At 39.9% G+C, this 22298-nt stretch overlaps 1 protein-coding gene across 13 annotated transcripts in view; it reads right to left on the reverse strand.

Annotated features, from left to right (window-relative positions):
• NRIP1 (nuclear receptor interacting protein 1) overlaps positions 1 to 22298 on the reverse strand; it is a 139353-nt gene that overhangs the window by 24025 nt on the left and 93030 nt on the right. Inside the window, exon 1 of one of the 13 annotated variants that reach the window (XM_062622108.1) lies at positions 7549 to 7737. The exons of the other annotated variants lie outside the window; for them this stretch is intronic. The gene's annotated coding sequence lies outside the window, so the exon portion shown is untranslated. Of the gene's footprint in view, positions 1 to 7548; positions 7738 to 22298 lie in introns of those variants that run through there. 13 annotated transcript variants of the gene reach the window in all.

Consider the following 22298-nt stretch of genomic DNA (forward strand, 5'->3'; position numbering starts at 1 on the left):
TTACATGAAGTCTACACCCATAGCAAAGAAAGATTTTCTAAATCTCATTTAGCCCTTTAATAACAAGATATTCTCTCTTTACCATTTGTGGGTGGTGTCTCATCCCTCCTGCCCACCACTGGTGAAACAAAAAAAAAGAACCGAGCACAGTGAACTTGAGGAAACAATGGGGCTTACTAAAGGAAAAGGACTTGCACACCACAGTAAATGCTTTTGTCTTCCAAGGTAAGAAAAAATATCAGCACTGCCATTATCTTTAGGGGAGATATGTGTCAGTCAACTACAGCCAGCACAGGTTTTCCACTATACCTACTGAAATGATAGTCTGTCTGAGAAAACAACTGTGTCAGTATTGAACTGAAAAGATGAATGATGGCATTAGGATCAAAACCATAATTCCATAAACTTCGCCTACTTCTCAAGAGATCCGACCTGCTGAAACAGTGCTAATGAGCTGGGCAAGTACTATTTTGTTCATTGGAGCTGGAAGGATCACTGCATAGCAGCAGCAGCAAAGAGTTTTGCAGGAGTGGCTCTTACGATCCACTGCCCACTTTCACTCTCTTTCCTAACCAAGAACAACAAAGTCCTTTTTATCCTAAAACAAGGATCTCTCACTGAAGCATGCATAAACGTGTATACACGTATCTAAGCACTTCCTTCCCAAACAGGTCCATTTTTATTTATTTGCTTTCTAAAGCTGGCAAAACCTGCTTTTTACTAGTCTAATTCAGCTGCAATACATTCACAGCATTGGATTGCTTGGACGGACTAGAAAACAAGACGTGCATTCACCCATAGGTACACCAGTGTATAAACTAGACTCCAGCAGTCCATGCTAGAGGCAGAGCTATGAAGGAAAGGTGACTGACACTGCAGGGGCAAATCAATTGACACAGGAGGCATTTTTTCTTTTTTATGTGTGTTAAAATGCTTTGTGGTGCCCAGGCTCTGGAACCCCGGATTACGCAAAGCCTGACTGAGCATACACTGCAAGTTGCACCAGTAACTAGAACTAAGTCTGCAGAAACAAGTTTGCCTCCCATTTAGAAAGCCAAAAAGCACAAGAGGAATATTCATCCTTTAACAGTCAACATTAGCATTTTGCCTGATGAGTTCCTGCAAACTCAAATTCCTAGAATCAACTAGGTTAGAAGAGAACTTTAAGATCAAAACCAGCCTTTACACCACAACTGCCAAGTCCCCCTAAACCACAACACTAAGGGCCTCATCTACATGTTTTTTGAACACTTCCAGGGATGGTGTTTCCACACTGTTCCTGGGAAGCCTGTTCCAATGCCTGACCACCCTCTTGGTGAAGAAATGTTTCCTAATATCCAGTCTAAGCCTCCCTGGCACAGCTTGAGGCCATTTCCTCTTGTCCCAGTTCCAGCATATGAAGCTGCAAGTTTCCAAATTGACCAAACTCAATAACTAACTTATTAATTTGTAGAACTCGCAGACACCTGGCACACGTACTCTTTGTCAGAGTGAGAGAAAACAGATCAAGTGGCTGACAAAAACTGGTTTTACAAAAACTGTAAATCTGGGAGGAAGGGAAATATCTCAAATCTTGTAGCTGCTAACAGTCACTGCCATTATGGTTGATGCCGATTCTCTAAAAATCTTTGGTTTGTAGAAACAAAGAAAAAAAGCTGTTTGAAACTTTTAATACACCCCAGGTTTTTCAAATGGCTTCAGGAGAATATATTAGATAAAGATTAATAATCTTGTCTACTTTAGTTCATTTACCATGACTGAAATTGTACCAAGTACCAAAACCAGGTCCCAATTCTTTCTACAATTTTACAGTGAAAACATCTTGAAACCACACAAAATCTTCTAAATGCAGCTTTCCACTTCCTTATCTTACCATGCTCACCCCCTCAAGTAAGACTGATTTAATTTCTACTGATGGCTCCATTTCAATCATTTAGTTTGATTCTGCTGCTGCAGATGTTTTGTCCAGTGGTCAGGAAAAAGATGCCAGAGCTTATTTATCAGGCCTTGTAAAATCCTCCCCCACCACCCCAATGGAGTATCAGCAACACTTTTAATTTTCAGGGAAAGCTAACCAACATAATAGACAAAATATTTCCCTCCAGAGGTTTCAAAGCAGTCTCAGTTCAGTACACAAGGCCACTAATTACACAACTGCCTTTGGCATTAGCAGGAACCTGGAGGCTGCAGCACTGGTTAAGGCTGCTTTCAGTATCTATCTGCACAGAAAATCTGTTTACTTAGAGAAGTTACGCAACACCTCCATTTCCTCTTTCCTTACTAAGGTAAAGCATGGTAACAGAAGGAAAAGGGGTGGAGATTGCAAACAGGCATTTCACAATCTCAAGCAGGGAACAGGTACCTTTCAAAAACACACCTAAACTGGAATTTGCCTCTAACATCTGCCCAAATTGATGATACGCTCCAGCACCATCTCTTATTTAAAACTTCAGTATTTCCAGACAAAAGGCGATGTTACTCAGTTAACCAATGCTGGAATCAACTGCCTGCCTCCAATGGATCGTAAGAATGTATTTTGAATCTGATTAATTTTATTTGGTGGGTTTGTTTTTGGTTGTGTTATTTTGGGTTTGGTTTTTTGGTGTTTTTTTTTTTTTGTACGAGTTTTTTGGTTTTGTTGGGTTTTTTTTTTTGGGGGGGGTGAGGGGGGAAGGTTTGGGTGGGAAGGGCCTGAGAGGTTCCCCCTCCCCCGGATATAGTCGTTCACTCCAGCCCAGGCCAAGCTGTATTGCAAAATTCTCATGAAGATTTTAGCGTTACCTGAGGATTCAGTACATGTTCATTCATTAAAGCTGGCAATAAAAGTTTTAATTCTGCAAACATCCTTCCATTTTCCATAAAAACCCCAAACAACAACAAGAACAAAAAACCCCCACCAAAAAAAAAAACAGGTAAAAATCATATGCTACTCAACCTGATGGCACTAGGAAAACTGAGGTAACAAAACCATGCACTCATCAGTCCTCTTTTAACTATGATCTAAAGAGTATACTTCATATCTCTACTCAGACACTAATAACTGATGAAAACAAAACAAACCAAAAACCCCACAACTCCCAGGACTGGCTTATTCAAAAGAGGAATTACAAGAAGTCTCAAAGCAGCCACAACAATCTCGACTGGTAAAATGTTTCCAAGGACTTGGATTTAATCACATGTCATTTTCTTTTCCTCTAATCATTTATTTAAAGTCACAGGTTGAATTATTTATGAACAAAAGTTAATTGCATTGAAATGGAGTACTGCCCTCTATTTATTTAACACCTTCTTCAGAGCTCGACCACCTGTCACTAACTAGTTAAAATCTAAAAAAAGGCCAGTACAGAATGTAATATTTATGATATGTAAGATTTAACCATTTCTGCAGTATGACTGCAGTTGACTTCCCAAATCTTGTTAAACATGGTACTCCCTTGATCTTGTGATCTGCTGTGTGAATTGCGCAACTGTTTTTACTGACTTTTATCATGACAACATGTGTTTATACTTGAAAAAAACAAACAAAAAACAAAAAAAGAAAAGCCAGGCAGAAGAACAGCTCACTCACAAAATATTTGCCTTGAATAAGTAAGATATGACTACTTAGTTAAAATTAAAGACATCATTATTTGAGTACAGTCACATCACAGAGCTTCCCTATCCAGGGTTCTTCGAAATTTTCTTAGCTGTCAAAGGATCTTGAAGATCAACGACTTGCATGCATAAGACTGTATTCACACTCTTTGCAAGGTGTAAAATGTAAGCTCAAGGGTACACTCATATAAATATACTGCACATCTATGAAGTGTTAATCTTAAGTCAGCAAGGCCGTATGACAGAAGTAACTATTATAGTCCATGACTGCTCCTCCACATACAGTGTTTTCCAAGTCCCTCATTTCCTTAAAGCAACTTGTTTACTCATCACCTGCCAGGACAAAGAGTAGAGAAAGGATTTTGCAAATACCTCCGCAGCTTGTGCATGGTGATAACACAACAGGAAAAATGGATTTTCATCTTCTCATCACATTATTAGATTAGGTTTATATGCAGATTTAAATGCCCAGGAGTCTGCCACCTGTTCTAAACTTAATTAGTCAGGAATGTCTGAACAACAAGAGCAGATACTTCAGATGTTTTGGAGTGATCACAAGCAAACATCCAAATAATCACCAACACAACTTCAGTGATGCCAAGAACGAAGCAGTAAGCACAGCTCTCTATGAAACAGCCTGAATTCTATTAATGGAGTGCTTCATACTTCTCATCAACACACAGCTGAGCATCTATAAAACCAGAGAACCAACGGTGCAAAGTCTGCAACTGAGTTAAGGAAATGAAGAGCACTAGCTTTCTCATTAAAATATTCGTGCTCATTTACACTGGAGGGGGGAAGAGGGGGAGAGAAAGAGATGGTGAGTTGGAGGCTCAAATCTGCAAGACTTCTCCTCAGCTTTGTTCTTGTTCTGTTTATCACAGCAGTACATCTAAGATTTTCATATTTTCATACCTCCCCTCACCCCCTCCCCCTCCATGTAAAACCAGTGCACTAGATTAAAAACTAGGAAAAACCATTTAAAGAGGCACACACATCCATGTTCTATCCATCTATTTCACATCTACAATCTTGCTGAAAGCTGAAGCAAAGCCTCCTTAAAATGTTAATTAGAATTTTATCTGTGTAGGTATGTAGCAACTACTGACACAGACGTGAGTAACTGAATACAATACAGAAAATTCAGTGAATCATCTCCTTGCATTGCCATTGGCATATAAATTTAGTCTCATTAGCAGGGGCTACTTAGTTCATTGTAGTAAACAAAGCTGCCGATATGACAGCCTCACATACTTTTCATTCATTCATTCATTGATTCATTCATTCACATTTTTCTTTACTTAGACTTCTAGCATGTGCCATCGAAGAGCCCAATGTTAAACATTCCTGGAGTGCCACAATATGTAATACAATAAAACAGATTACAACCATACCTTTCTTTCACAGCAGTGGTGCCAAGCACAGGTACACCGTAGCAATCAATTTGTTCTGCAGACAGTAAGGCTTTCACAGAATACTAATGCAAAATCTCTTTTCTTTCTCCTTTGACTTGACTCCCCAGTGCCTGGGTCCCGACCAATACAAGGAGGAGGGCAGAATGTCTTCTGCTGAGAGAACCACAACTACTAATCAAGTATACGTGTACAAGGGCACAGGATTAAACCTCCACCAGGCTTGACTCGGGCACCAAGAGCAGCTAAACACATGCACAGCAAGGTCAGAATTAAACACACGCACACGTACGCGCATCTACTTGAGAACACTAATTTATCACACTTTACCACTGACTGCTTTTTACCTCAGGGGAGTAAAATTACATCCTGATGAAGTGACGAGGTTCAGACACAACAGCTACCAACAACAAATCAGATCTCACAGAAACAGGAACCGTGCTCCTAGGTGAACACCCCTCTTCACAGGCTGTTTCAGAAACTCACTGCATGCTGCGCGTGTCTGTGCATGCACATGTGTGTGAGTGCATGGGTACACGTATTTGTGCAAGACACACCATTAGGCATTGGCTAAACAAGAACGACAATGTTAAAAGTTAAAAAAAAAGGCAGTAACTCCCTCCAAGACAGTTTTCTTTTTGATTATATTTATCTTTACCTCTTAACATAATCAATCTATCAAGTCTAATTACGCCAGAAGAAAGCATTTTATTATTGTCTAACATAGCAAATGTCAAACAAGCTGCTCATTTACCTTGAAGTTTATTAGCATAGAAATGCAGCATGAAGATGCTCTCAAAATATTGTCACTTGTATTCACATTTTTGAAAACCCACTTAGCAGGTTTTTATTGCCTGGCATGGCTGGGTATTGCATTAGTTCTCAAAATAGACAAGGCATTATTTTAACGGTATTGCCCTTGAGCTAATGTAAGACTTCCTTTAAATGTTCAACTTATATTTAACTTTTCTCTTTGGTTGGCTTTATTTAAACACTTCTTGCACATTCCAGACAGCTGTATATATGTGGATACACGTGTTTTCGTAAGGGTTCATACGCATTCATTTCACATAGCAGTGAAAAATGAAATACTGAAATTTAAAAGGAGAGATTTTTTCCCCTCTCAAGTTCTGCCCTGTCATGCAGTCTTCATGGCATTTTCCTTACTGTACATGCAGACGTACATTTTACCAAAAGCACTGAAATGAACCCTATAAGTTATTATTGGGGGGGGGGGGGGGGATACGGGGGCAGAGAGGGGGTGTGTGTTTAGCAACACTGCTTTTGCACATATTCTGTATTGAGCAGAAAACACTGCACAAATACTCCCCCAAATAACCCCCAAAATAACATTTAGCACTCTATCTAGAGCAAACCAGCAACATATCTTTGAAGTATCAGTGGGTTTGCAGAGACACCAGGAAAAAGCAGTTAATCAATACTGATGAGTTTGTCCTTGACATACTGACCATGTCACCGGGCTATTGTCATGTGATATCATGTCATTTCCCCACCTGGCTCATGACCTTGTCCTTTAAATGACCCAAAGCTTCCCTCAAGTAGCAGGAGGCCCCTCCCCGCTGTCTCAGCAAGGTCGAACGGGTCAGCGTGTCCTCATCTATAATCCACCACCATTTGTCAGCAGGGAGGCTGGAGGAGGCAGGCTTGCTACAAGGGGAGAATGCCCAATTAGGCAGCTGTCACACAAAGCATAGGCTGCAAAATTATCCCCTGTCAAAAGAAAGAGCAGCTGCGGGTGCCAATTACAGCAACCTTTCAACCCTTTAGGTACTGGAAACTACACAGAAGTAAATGAAGTACAATTAGTGATAACAAATCGATGAATTAGGACAGTAAATTAGAAATTACTAGCAGGTGAGCTTAGGTCTCCCATAATACTAAGGGCATGACACACCCCAGGCAAGGGCACAACATGCAGATTTCACAGAGCACATCAGTTCCATTCTATCCATCTTTCTTGCGTGGAGAGTGTTTTACTCCATTGTTTTCTTCTCACAAGCCCTTTCTGAGCCACATAGCACCAGGGAAAGGAAAATAACGGAACTCAAAGAGGAAAGAAGTTGTAGCAAGTGATCTTGCCTCTTTATCCTGGCAAAGGCAGTTTCCCCCTTTCTCAGGAGGTCCGAAGAGCCAGCACAAGCTCTCTCTAGTAAGCATACTCCATTTCAGTCCAACATTTGACATTTGCTGCACCTCATGTTCCATCTGAACATGATTCACCCCAGAAAACACAAACAAAACAAGAACCAAAACAAGTGATAAACTCTCAGTACATTTTATGCCATTTACACTTGAAACACTTAAATCTGAGTTAAGTGCTAGACTTTTGCCTACAGGGGGAAGACTGACTTCACCACATTTCAGTTCCCTGACGCATCATGCAGTAGCATCTTTAAACACACATACAGTCCTAAGTTTGCCAGCAAAGTTTCCATTCAATGCTTTTTTTTTCCCGTTTTTTCCCCTTGGTGAACAATATCCAAATATATTTTTACCCTCGCTATTTTCTTGAGCAGCCAACCTGGAAAGTTACTGGGTGCTGGTACCCAAAGGCAGGTTCCACAGACCACAGTAAATCCAGCTTCTTCTCTGGTGTGTTGGGTCAGCCCTTTGCATAGTGGGAGTTAAAGTGGGGGCAAGTGATGGCCATGGGACCCTTGGGCTCTGCCCTCCCCGAGGCAGCCACAGAAAGGTGATCAGCTTACTAGCCCACAGGTATTTACAGAAGTCTAGAAAACAGAATAAGAAAAAAAAGTAATAGGATAAGGGTATGAAGATAGATCATTAATATACAACCACCTCAAAACACAGCTGAAACAGCGGTTTAACAGCGGTTAAAACAATGCCTTTATATTTAGGTGCTTTGAGTCTAAGAAACAAACAAGTATGAGGAACAAAATTCATATTCCAAGATACCACCTCCTCTCTCCAGCCAGCTCAGAGTCATTTCAAAGTGAAGGAAGCTGCCATTTATCTTGTCAATTCTCTCCTTTCATTTCCCATTCCCTAATCTCAAACCGACCTTCTTTATATTCTCATGCCTTGTAACCACACTGAGTGCTGAGGACAGCAGTCCAGATTTCTCCCAGAAGCAGTAATACCTGTATGCTCACACTGTAATTCATACGTGTACTCACACACATTTATACTTATGCTAATACATTCACCAAAATATGAAATGTGGTAAAAATTAAGTCACTGATCTCCAAGATGCAATGTCCTATAGTTAGCTCTTGCTCTCTAGCCAGCCTGGAATGTTTCACTGTCTAAAAAAGCCAAACCAAAAATCAAACAACCTCAAAAAACACACAAACCAAAACCCCAAACTTGCTTTCATAACTCTGATAAGAGAAAGCATAATACAACCCTAACTATAAATAGCTGTAAAAATGTTCATTTAGCAGCAGCAGCAATAATGCTCATCAAGTTTGACATTTTCTTTTGAGTAGCATATGGAAACTGTAGAGTACTGAAAGAGTTAATGTGTTTAGAATTCAGTTTCCATCATACTTGGGTGACTATCTCTTTAAATAATTTAAATCCTCTCCATCAACTACAAAGCTGTTTTGAAGCCATTTAGCTTTGTTCTTTACATGTGTTCTAATTAAGAAATGACCTTGTCATCACACACACCAGAAATCCTGGATTATTTCCTGCAGCAAAAAAAAAAATCCACGAAGCCAAAAAAAAAAAAAAAAAAAAAAGGGGGAAAGGAAAAAAAAAATACACACTTCTTCCTTTAGTGAGGAACTGAGGAAGTTGTTGGTTGGCTGAATGCTGAAGCAGTTTCACCGCATAATTTTGCGTGTGTGTGCTGCTGAATGTCACAGGGCGGGTTGGTGTGACCTTGAGCTACATCAGCAGCACAGCAAGGGTCGAGATGCCTGCAGGCGCCCTTGTACTGGATTTGCAAGACAAAAACCTTCAAACTGGCTGAAGGACATCTTAAATCTCTTCAAAGGTTTTCCGAACTAATCTGGGCTGCTCTTAGCCGGATCTGTGCCAGTGTGAGAGGCAAAATTAAAAACAAGGTCTTTGACAGGATGTTGTCTCCTCTTAACCCTTCTCATGCAGGAGGCAGAGCATCACCAGCACGCTGAAGGGATACTTTCATAAGCCAGAGAGAGGAGCTCAGCTCAGCCAGCACCATTCTTTCATAACAGAATTACGTAAGCAACCATTTACTGGGAATGGTACTGTTATTAATACCGAACACCCAGCCAGCCATCCCCATCCCTCTGCCCCCTGCTCCAGCTTAAACTGTGATGCCCCAGAGCGGTGCTGGGCTCTGCGTCCAAGCACTGCAGCAACAGACCCTTGCTCTCTGAATGCTCCCTCATCCTCCTCAGGCTGCAGGCAGGAGAGAGGGGAGGTCAGCACCACAGAGTCCCAGCCCTGCCATAAAATAAATATACTGTGGGTGAAGATGATTCTTCCGAATGAAAGCGGCAGCACCTACCACGATCTGTTGCATGTTGAGGCAAGGTGGGTAAGAGAAGGAGAAGGAGGAGGGTCAGGAACATGCAGAGGGTTACTTTGGCAGGCATCAGATGTGTTCTATAAGAAGAAATTAAAAAGGTGTCCACTCCCCATCTTAACCTGTGATTTCCTCCTTGGTCATCCTGAGCCAAGAAGGCAGCAGATGAGTGGATATTAATATGCAACAGGCCTACCAAGAGTTTGAGAGCACGACTGTACGCACTGGGGAGACAAAAATAAATAAATTAATCTGCCAGCCTGCCTGCTTTTGACTGCTCATCATCTGACAGACAAGTGACACAGAGGCTTTCTACAATCTTGAGCAAGCATGTAGAGATAAGCTCTAGGAAAGGCCCTAGGAACACATGGTTACTCTACAAAACCACAAGTTTACCCAGTGGATTTGGCAACTATCAGCACATCAAAGGGATGGACGCTGTCTTCAGAAGCATACTTGCACACAGAACCTCCAACTTCAGTCAGTTTGCCACCAAGAGTAAGCTTCTGTACATCCAGAAAGTAACATGGATTCCCACATATCAAAGTGGAGAAAAACCATCACCACCTGCTCCCCATCTGTTTTAGCAGCAGTGTTATTGATCAGATGAAACTATCAAGTTTCTACAGGAAAAAAAAGAACAACAGATGATTTAAAATAACCTCAGTTTAATCAAGAGGATCCAGCACTGCACTTCAGAACTGCCTTTCACTATTTCTAGGATATCCGCCAGGCAAGTCCTTGAGGAGAAGAGGAAGGAGCCGCCACTAGTACCAGCAGAGGGTGTTGTGATTCTTCTCTGGTTGAGTTCCGAGGGCTTCGCTTAGCCTGGTTTTCTACAGTCGTTTTTTAAAGTACTATAGTCTATTAGGCAGGAACAAAACACATTCAAGTTTACTGAAGAGGGACACAGCTTTGGCAGTTATGTCACAACAGCTATAACACTACCCTCCAACTACCACTAAAATAGACTCACTCTCTCACTCCCAAGAACCACGGCTCTTCTCACAAAATAACCTCGCCTTGTTAGAAGGCTGTAACCATTTTTAGTTTTCAGTAATATTGGTGACGGTGCCTTCTGTGCCAGCACAGGAGGAACTCGCACTGTACAGATGCTTTTCCACAGACCTGCCAAGGCTTTCAATGCATTTGTTATGCTTGGACAGAGGGCCACAGCGTTGCTGCAGCAGCTGGGTGTCAGAACAACCCCTGTGATTACTCAGAACAGCCTCCAGGCTGGCTCTGCCCTAGGGACCTGGCCTGCCTCACCTGTGCAGCGCTAGGGAGCAGGAGGCTAGAGGTGGCACACAACCTTGTGTGCCTTTGCTACCACCTCAGGGCCTCTGGCAAATGGACATTAAGCAGGTCCACATATGTGGGTTCACTGACATTTCTGCAGAAATCTGTCCTTTTTGCAGCCTTTGAATGACAGGACACCACAGAGGCTGCCAACTGTGGTTAAAATAAAAAAAATAAAAAATAAAAAAGGAAGATTTTGGTCCCTTAGCCTATTACACAATTATTGTAGTACTGGGTCCTACACTGTGTTTCCTAGAAAACCTTTCAGTTTACTCCAGGGTTACCAGGAAAAGTAATTAGGAAAGACCCACTTAAGTAGTTCACGTTACCTGTTAGCGTGGCAGAAAACACAATGAAGTATTTTCACAGCGCACACAGCTGACCATGCAACATCCAGGGTTTCTTAAGTTTCTCCAACATGTAACAAGGCAAAAATACATCATGGGTTTTCCAGACATCAAGCACTGTGAAAACCCCAAACAAAACCAAAGAACTCCTATTGCAGTGCTCCAGCTGAGCAGGGTGATTTAAATGCACAACAGCTTTCAAGCCAGGCAGTCACTGCTGCCAAGCATGGGACACATTGTGTGGCCCTGCCAGAAGTATAAGCCAAAAGCCAAAAATACAAATTAGCAGCTTTCTTCCAGGGCCACAACAGTCCAGCAAAAACTTTCCAAATCAGGCTGTCCTAAGAACATCAGACACAAGCAGCAAGCATGGTTACACAGCACTTAGCCACGACTCAAAACCTACAGCAGCAACCTGTGCAACCACAGACCCAAAACACAGCCATCATGACAACGTATCAGCTGTGAGGTCATTCATTTCTAACCATCTGATAAAAACAGTCTTTGTGGCCACAACTTCCCATGGCCAGCAAGCACTGATAGGCAGGATTTTCTCTCCCCGCTTTGCTCCCTCCATGGGCATGTTCACACAAGCACACACAAGCCCTACAATGGACGGAACGAGCATTTTACAACCAATCCAATACAGGTTGTCCACGCAACCTTAATTCTGCCATTCCTTAGCTGCTGATTCTGACTATACAATAGTCATGTTCTTTAATCATAAGGCAGCTATTTCACACCCAGAGTACTTCTGTGCAGAAAAAAAAACAAACAACAGAGTAAAGATGGCAGAATTTAATATCATGTATTCTTTCCCCACCTGGACCCCATTATTAAATAAAACCATACCTGCTAAAGCAAAGATACTATTGATTAAAGCATTCTCTTACGAGCAAACATAGATACTTCCATTGGTACTGCTATTAACAAGGAAAAGTTGAAAAACTGTCCTGTGATACTGTCACCTAGTACTGCTGACCTAACTTCCTGGCAGCGTCCAAAGCAGCCCTTGGTCTAGCATCACGTGTGAGACTTCTAGAAACAAGAGTTAACATTTACAATTCTCGTTACTGCATATTCTGTTACTGTTTATGAGCTAACTGTAGTGTAAAGCAATAACAATTTAAGGACAAATTAGCTATGGGTGACTACCAAATTTAAGTAACCAGACTAAACAGAAAATTTGATAAATTGCTCTTTGTAGTTCTAATATACTAATATATTAGTAGCACTAATATAGTACAAATAAGGGTTTTTGTGTAAAGGGAAGCATCATGAGATACAAATTTAGTACTGCAATAATAGCTAAAACATTAGTACAGATAAATCTTACAATGCTTATAAAGAAAAATAGACCTGAAAAATTAAAATTAATACTACTATGAAGTGTTAGATACATCAACTTAATCATTTATATGGATTCTATATCTCTAAAGTCATGGAACTTAAACGTAAGGAAGCAAAGGCAAAGAAGCCTTATCATTCGCATATCAGTTTCAGGTACACTTTATATACCTAGTAGTCTTGCATGGTATGCAATATACTACTTATATTAGTATATAAGAAGTTTATTATTACTACTGCTTAAGAGTAACAGTTAAGGGCATGATGTACTGAATACGTAGATTAAACTGATCCAGTACAGTGATTATTTCCATATCCACAAAGGGGGGAATCTTAATAGATTGTCAGTGTTTATATGGTTACAAAGGAAATAACCTTATTCCACTGAGAATTCTCAATTAACACCCAGACATTATCCACACCTTGCTAGTAAAACTAGACATTTATTTTAGGTCTCCCAGCAGCTCTCAATTTCAGCAACAAACCTCTGTAGATGTTTTGCCAAAAGCAGTAGCTTCCAAACCTGGTGACACCTCTCCATGAGGTGCATCTAAAAAAAGCAAGGCTGACTGGATGACTACTTGCACAGATAGCACTACTTATCTGGGGGGTGGTGGTAGTGGGTAGTGATGGTGGTCTTTTCCTGATTCAAACATCTCAGATATCCATCTAAGAACATTATCAATACTTTATATTACATGCACTCATGAATATGGTTTATTTTAGCGTTAAACTTGTCAATTTTAGTGTTAAACTTGGTAAATGTTCTGATCAGGAATTACATGAGCATTCACACAAGAATAAGGTCTGTATCCACATTTAAGATTAAGTGTTTTGCTGAATCAGGGCCCTGTATCCTAATGCAGGTTTTTCTCATTGCTGTGCCAGTTTATTTTATTCAGTACAAAGCCACCAACAACCTTTGAGTTCTTCTGTTCAAGGTCATTTTTAACATTCACAAGCACAGCTTTTTGGCTGTCTGCAGAGGAAAGGATTTTTTTTAAAGTGCATTTCAGAGCAAAGTGATGTCTGGAAACATCTTTAAGTGGTGAAAAACATCATTTAAAGTTGCCTTAATCAGTAGTCTCTTAATAATGCTACTTTGCTACCTATATTACCGTAGGCTTTAATTTAGCCTTCAATCTCTGCAGCCACCCTTATCTGGAAGGTATAAACATGACGTAAAAATCAGTTTCAACTCCTGCAATCTTGCAAGTCTAAGATACACCTCCCACTCTTTGCCTTTGAAGACATCGCAGTACAGAATCAGGTCCTTGAGCTCCTTCTGCTGCTCTGCCAGACACAACCTTTTCTACAATTGCACTTAAAAGGGAGGTGGGAAGCTGGCTACATTCAACAATAATCTGCAGTATAAAAAAAAAAAAAATCCACAAGTTTGTTTATGCTTTATGAAGTTAAAGATTCCCTGTTCCCCAGTTCTCCTCTTTCATCACCCCACAACCTCCTTAGGCTTCTGTATCACTTCTTCCTTTCTGTAATTAAGGAAGTCTAACTGAGGAGAGAAAAATAAGCATTTATTTTACACTTCTGATTGTGATGTATTAACTATTATTATTATTTCATCAGCACCTGATTGCTAAAGAAATATCACAATCGGGGGGGGGGGGGGCAGGGGGAAAGCATTTTTTTTTTTTTTTTAGACAAATACTTCAGTCTGTATCATCACTGAAACATTACATTGCCAAAGACAATAGAAGAGTATTTAACAAAGCGCACCTGAAAGTTAATACTGGCAATCTCAGCTATCATTACAAAGCAAGAAATGGCATCCTGATTAGAGAAAATAGTTATGAGAAGTCAAAAACTGGAAGTGTCTGGCAGGCAAGCATCTTTTGTATACATGCACCTTATCTCTGTATGTATGCATCTATGTTAGATGTCAATACTTTATCCTGGTACCCCAGGCCATTTTGAGAGAAGAGTAAGAAACTGACAACCAGGTAAGCACAACACAAGAATGAATTACACTTGTGCAGTTCCAGCAACGATTACACTGCAATACTCTTGCCACATGTCCAACAAAACAGCTGAAGCCAAAAGCAGTCAACAATGATTCCCAGTTATCGAGTGCATTTGGGTACTCAGTTGCCAACTGCATTTCTTTCTCCCAAACATGCTTAATTTTATCTTCAACAATACTAATTCCTAGGCCATACAGTGACTCAAACCTCTTCTGTTCTCCAGCTAGCAAGAGCATCAGAAACCCATCTATCACACTGATTCTCTATTTTGTTATTCCACTTTACAACATTCTTAATTTAGGATTGCAGGTGCTTTGCCTTGTACTCAAGCCAGGGATTCCCACTTTACTGCAACATATTAGGCACCTTTTTTTTAATCTTAGAAATTCAAATGTTTATGAACCTCTAATACCTTTGTAGGTTTTAGACCTCTTGACTACTTCCATATAACTCAAGTGATATTAAATCTCATATTAAAGTCCACAGAAACTTTAGTAGAAGTGAGATTTATCCTGGTCCTAGTCAAAGGCAGTACTGTAAACTTAAGTCTAGACTAAGTCATCAGAACCAGTAATGTTCTTTTTTTACTAGAAAATAATCAAAATAATAAAAAGGAAAAGGAAAGAAAGTTCTTCAGCAATTATCCTTAACTATTCTCTTTCCTTTCTTAGAAACACTAGAAAGACCCTTTCACAAACAAAACCTCTTGTCTTGTAAACACAAATACTCAGACCAAACACACTGTCTCTATAAAATGAAAGCACAACAACTCCACACTCCTAACAATTTTTTGAACAACAGAAGATCACGCCAAACTATTGTCTTAGGAAAATACAAAGCACATTAAAATTGTTCTCCTTTTTCAGAAGACAATCAGTTTTTATTCAGTGCACATTACACAACATAATTCCAGTTTCTCAAAGTGTAAATGGTCTGTTCAAGTTTGTCTAATTCTTGATATTTTGCCAGTTATAAAACTTTCCCCACCACCACCCCCAGGCTGACTGATTCAAATAATCAAAAATATGAAGCTTTCATGAATTTTCTTACATGCACCAAAAGTTTTCAAAGCGTTTACAAGACCTTTCTCAACTTTCACTTTTTTTCATTTATGGATGACTAACAGTATGTCTGTGTGCCAAACAGATGAAAAATACATTCGTCAAGAGGCATGAATCTACATAAAACTACAGACTTGCTGAATTAAAATATTATTATACAATTGTTTTCCACAAACCAAAACAAAAAGCAAAGAGGGCTGAAACACCTCTCCTGTGAAGTCAGCCTGAGGGAGTCGGGGGGTTGCTCAGCCAGGAGAAGAGAAGGCTCCAGGGGCACCTTAGAGCAGCCTTCTAGTACCTAAAGGGGGCCTATGAGAAAGCTGGAGAGGGACTTTTTACAAGGGTATCCAGTAAGGACAAGGGGGAATGGCTTTAAATTGAAAGACAGTAGATTTAGATTAGACAGTAGGAAGAAATCCTTTTCTATGAGGGTGGTGAGATGCTGGACAAGCTCAGAGAAGCTGTGGCTGCATCACCCCTTAAAGTGTTCAACGCCAGGCTGGATAGGGCGAGTGGAAGATGTTCCTGCCCATGGCAGGGAGGCTGAAACTAGATGATATTTAAGGTCCCTTCCAACCCAAACCATTCAATGATGCTTTACAAAATAGTGCATACGTAAATACCAGATGTCCTTCTGCAGGTTGTTTCATCTTTCAGTGGTTAATGGATAAGCCACATTAGGGAGAGAAGAGAAACAAAGCCCTAAACCTTTTCTCTTGCACTGTTTTCCATGTTAGTATTAACAAGCATCAAACAAAGCAGGACCAATCAAAGTACCAACCATTGAAACAATAAAGGACCCAATTTATTTGCTCACAAGAGCAGAATTAACATTATAGTAACCCTCAAAGCATATGACAACCAACAAAACAAACAACTATACACAGAGTTCACCTACCCACATCCCTGCATTGTAGATCCCAACATTATCCAAAGGATTGCCCATGCTCATGAAGCAACCTTCTCATCGGTCACGTTCACATTGCATTGTCACATTGGAACATAAAGAACAGATGAGAAATGTCTGTGGGAAGAATCTCATAGAAAATTTCCTTCCCCTAAATCTCTTCTTATGTATGAGGCTTTCCACAGCAGGGGCAATTTGGCTTTAGAATATTCATGCTCACTAGCACCTGACATCAAGGTTCATTTCTCTGCAAAAGAGTCTCCAAAGGATAATAAAGTAAAAGCCTGAACACTTTTGCAAGAAGCATGTAATAATGCAGAGAAGCAGTAAAGATTACTCCTGCTCTAAGCAAAGGGAATAAATAGATAATCATAGAAAAGAAACTACTAAGATCTTCCAAAAGCCTTCTATTTAAGAACAGAAAAAGAAAACTGGTCTTCAAACGTAACAACCACTGATATCTAATGCACATGTCTTTCCAGGTCAGAAACACATATAAAGCCTCTTTTCCCCTCACCCCTGGTTTGTTGGTTTTGGTTTAATTTTTTTCTTTTTTCCTTTAATCCAAACCAGAATGCCCAAGCTGCCACTTGCTGGCCAGATCCAATCCACTGTAACCATTTATCTGACCAGCTGCCCACTCCTTGTTGTCCTCCCCAATGGCTAATTAGATATAGGAAGAAAACAGGCAAAGCCTAGGGGAATTACTCTCACATCTGACTTCCCACTGCTATATTTCATGAGAATCTGCAGCTTCCACTCAAAAAAACTGGGCAGAAATCATCATGGAGTAGTGACGGTGCTCACATGACTGTCGTATATGCCTGTTAATGTATGTGAACTTTGTTCCATGTCTGTTAGCATGACCAGTCCCACATCAGCGTGACTGTATATTACCCATACATTTGTTACATATGTGCTACATCCTAACACAGTTCTCCACATGGCTACAGATGCTGTCATCTGTGGTCCAGACCCTCCAGAATAATGCTGCTCCCCGGAAAGACTGAACACTAGTTCTCCTAATTGACAGGTTTCTCACCAATCCAGGCAACAGATGCTTTAAACTGGGGTAAGTTTTTTTCCTTTCCAGACAGGTACACTTCACTGAGGAAGGCTCTCCATGCTTACCAAGTAACATTTTACTGTAATTTGAGAGTGACTCCTAGCTGCCACCACAACTTGATCAGGGCATGCATACTAATGCTCTTGGACTGCTGCCATATTTTCCATATATGTTTTATTATAGCTTATGTCCTTAATGTGGAAGACATTTATCTTTGATTCTTTCAAAATGCAGAAGTAAAAAAAAACACCCCACTGATATTGTAGAACTGGTTTTAGCACAGTCCAGGCTATTTTAAATTGGGTCACCATACGCTCTCCAGGCAGATGTTTCTTTGTCATCAAAGACGAGTAACAGCATTAAGTTAACTTTTGGTTTAACAAGCTCTTCTGAAATTTACGGGCTAGAATTTCTAGTAACAATCTGGTAAACTTCTAGCCAGAGTTTCCCAATTTATCAGCAAGTTTCAAAATTAAGAGTACAGAAAAAGAATTTTGCCTATGGCATTGTCCTCTCTATTTTAGTGAGCCTTACAACAAGCACAGGGATTGGTAAGTACAAAGACAACAGTGACTGAACCCGAGTAGGAGAAATCTAAGCAGCTCCAACAATAGTTAATCATGTGGTGGGGACAACAGACAGATGATGGAACAAACACAGAACTTATAAAACTGAGCCCACAAATTCAAGAGCAGATTAATGACTATGATCAATGAGGGGAAAAAAAAAAACAAACAAAAACAAAATAATCTCACAGACACCAACCAGCCATCATCAGAAATATGAAGATCTTCCCATTCCTTACATAGTAAAATCAAGGACCACAATGAGAAGGAGCATAATTTCAAGAACAAAAAAGGCTTATTGATACATGCTTTTGGAACAAAGCAAGTCAATTATATTTTGTTAGTTAAAAAATAAAACAAACCCTTCCAAATATATTTTGAAGATGAACTGTATCTATGTCCTGCAAGAACATAATTTGTTCTAGAAACCTGAGTATCTTGTCTTACGGAAAAACAAAACAACTCCAACCAAAACATGTACTTATACTAACTTGACCAGTTGCTCACAAAAAATTACCAACCTACATAAGAAACAGGATTTACTAGTCTTTCATAATGGTAAAGGACACAAGAAAATTCTTTAATCCACCCACCAAGAAAACAACTTGCCACTTCTCAGTTGTTTGAAACAGGAAACAAATCTAATAAAGTACTCCAAATGGAAGTAGCTTCTAAAGTCATACTTTCTTACAACTACTAATACGCCATACAAACTTCACACAACGTCATCCACCAACAAAGAAACCCTGGTTTATGCATTACACGCATTACATACACTGCACTACCAACACCCATAAGAAAAAAGGCAGGAAAGGGCCAAAACTTCTCTGCCTAGTTTTCTTCTCTACTTACAGAGCTAAGCTCCTCCATCAGAGTAGTCAGGGTCTGCAGTTTCTAAGTAGTAGTTTGTATGGGCTCACTAAAAGCACAGTGCAAACCTATACATGGATTTGAACTCTGGTTTCTGTATCTATCACTATATAAGGGAAGTGGGTGAACCCTCTTCCTCTACTGGCTGTGCATGGCATTTGCACTCTTCTACCTTTGCCTCTGTTCCTCCTCTCCCCCCAGTTTGTGGCCAAAACCACACATAAAACAAAACGCAGAATCATAGAATGGTTTGGGTTGGAAGGGACCTTAAAGATCATCTAGTTTCAACCCACATGCTCCTTGCTCCCAACCTGCTGAACTTGATAATGTCCCCGTCAAAGACTTTTTTCTTTTTTAGTCAGATATAACATATCACAACTCTAGTTCTGTGGATGTAAACAAAAACAGAATAGGCAGTTTTCTGCTGCACACACTCAAAATATAACTCATTTCAGAAAAAAAGTTTTTGGCACTGCAGAGCTTGGTAAATGTACAATGGCTTTATATGGAGCAAGATACAGAAGTTTTGTCGTTATTTCTAATAGGGACGCTCTTTGGCCAGAACACTCCTGTTCTCTTGTGTAATGTCTATAGCAGAGCCAGGGAGTTTAAGAGGCTGAATGCTACTGTTTCCCCGAGAGAGGAAGGGGTTGTTCCCTGGAGATGGAACCTATGCTGGGCAAGGAAGCTGCTTCCCATAAAGGCCGGCATGAAAGAGGCAAGACCTTCTGGTCCACCCTCCAAAGAAGTCACCAGAACAGCTAAGCACCTGGGTTACTCTCTTCTGACAGCCAAAGAAAAAAGCAGAAACCAAATTGCAGTTACAATTTTCCATCAAGGTCTCTCTCACATAACAAAACTTTTGCAATGACCATACAATGAAACTCAGATTTTGCCATGCAAAACTTTGCTTTTCATCAACTTCTGGAAAAACTTACTCTTGGAGAAAGTAAGAGAGAGAGTATATTTTAAATAATCCACACTAAAAAGGAAACTCTGAAAGATACAGCTGTTGCAGGCGAACAAAAGAAAAATACTTGGTTCTTGCTTCTTATCTAATAGAAGGATGTACACGTCAGCAAAAGAAAAACAGGTGATACACGACCTCAGGCATTCATAATGCAGACACTTAAAGGATCCAGGTTGATTTTTCATCAGGAAGAAAGACATTCTGAGACAATTTGGAGGTTTTCAAAGTTACACAAATCAGCTGATTGAAAATACAAGTATAGACAGGGGTCCTGCAGAAGTAATTAATGCTGGGGGTGGTGGAATAAACTACTACAGGTGGTGACTGAAGCAGAAAGTTTAAATGAGCTCAGGAAAGACCAAAATTACTTTCCAAATTGACAATGGAGCAGCAGCATCAAAACCAGTGACTTTGCTTTTCTTTCCTGCCAGGCGAGACTTAATACTGCATGCCATCATTTTAGTGCATCTTTTAGGTCTTTAATATTGTACAGCATTTGCTTCTATTAAAAACATAGGCTGCACAGCCATTTTATTTAAATGCTACAATGATACACCTCAAAAAGGAAAAACTGACACTGTACCAAATGAGCAGCACTCATGTATGGATTGGACCAGCCTTCCCCAAAATCACATTTTAGGTGGATTCAGGCCACCCCAGGCCTCAGGTACAACTGAAAGGCATCCAGAAAAGGATGCTCCCTGGTACTACAGCTGCCCCAAACTGAAACCCATATATCCAGCCCGGTCTGACGTGTTTCCCTCCTCATCTTCCTTCCTTCTGTTACACGAGGGAAATCATTATGCAGCTCAAGGCTGTGAGACTATTTCAGCTTTAATCTGTGCCTGCAAGATGACATGAATATAGACCTCTGGGGCCATGCTGAACTCAGGCACAGTCAGAAGCTCATCCTAAGCTATGAAGTCATTTGACACTGCTCATCATTTTCAAGACCTAATTCAAAAGTAGCCTGTTTGAATAGGCTTTGAAAGATGCAGAGGATATATAGAAAAACTGATTTAAAAGGCAAGTGTTCAGAAAAAAAAACAAACCAACAAACCCAAACCCCAAAACCAAAACATAAACAAACCAACAGACAAAAGCCACACAGAAAGCACATCACCACCACAAACAAAGAAAAATGAGCAATAAGAAAATTAAAAGCAAGGAGATTAAGAACTAAAAGAGTAAGTCAGATATAATTAAAATACTTTTAGTCAGCCATGTCACAGCACAACTTATTTCCTACATTTTAATCAGTACACACACCCCCGAAGAGCTGTGTCTTAAACCACATCACTTTGGTTTTGCTACCCAGCTCTAGTTTACATCTTTGTCTTTCTCAGGATTGAGAGACTTTATTAGTGTTTGGCATACAGCATGGCTCATAACCCTGCAGATGAACAAGATGAACAGAGACCTCTCAGATCTTTCTAACCTCCTCAGTAGCATCTTCTTCAAACACTTCTAGAGTCAGTGCCTGGGTTACTCACAGTTCTGAAGGTCAGAACACATACTTGAGGATGGGACAGACATGGAAGGGTGTAGCAGGAAAGGGGGAAAAATTTAAGGAAGAATAAGAGGGGAATTAAAATTGGTGTTACCAAATCTGGGGTACCAATTGGAAAAAGAGAAACACTGCTTTAAAATATAACTTTAGGCTTTAAAATACATTAGGTGAAGCATCAGCCCTACTAGTCAATTAGCTGGCTTTACTGGGTATGAATCTGGTTGCTAGTATTACTTGAGCTTTCTCCACCCCCACCCTCCCCCCCAATCACAGTTTCATTGTAAAAGAACTTAATTATTATTTTCATTGCCAGGTGCATACATTATAAAATGAGCCCACACAGGGACAATGAGCACTTTAAGAAAATAGGTGTAATAATGAGAATGATCTGTTTACAGGTTTTTTACAATAAAGACACTCTCAACAAGGTTACCTTTTAAAATGTACTTTAATAAAATAATTCATAGTAGTCATAGTACTGACGCCCCATTTTCTTAAAAAAGGATTAGTACAGTGCCTTGAATGTTAATACAACTTAAAACTCATTTTCTTAATTAAAATTCCCTATCAAAAGTTTCCTGAAAAATTTAACTTGAATACATTTCACAATAACAATATTAAAGCTGGCTGGGTTGGTTGTGTGGGGTTTTGGGGATTTTTTTTTTTTTTTGGTTGGTTTTGTTTTTTGTTGTTGTTGTTTGTTTTTTTGGTTGTTTTTGGGGTTTTTTAATCTGTTCCAGAGATATCAAATGTAACATGTACACAGAGAAAGAATCCTGCAGCCACCATATAATATGCTGGTATTCTAAACAAACCACAGGAAAAGTTGAGAAAAAAATTAAAAGGAATTTGAAAAAAGATGCATTTAT

The sequence above is a fragment of the Pezoporus occidentalis genome, unplaced genomic scaffold, assembly GCF_034315485.1.
Source record: "Pezoporus occidentalis ecotype Australia unplaced genomic scaffold, CSIRO_AGI_Poc_V1 ctg24, whole genome shotgun sequence".
NCBI classification, from domain to species: Eukaryota; Metazoa; Chordata; class Aves; order Psittaciformes; family Psittacidae; genus Pezoporus; species Pezoporus occidentalis.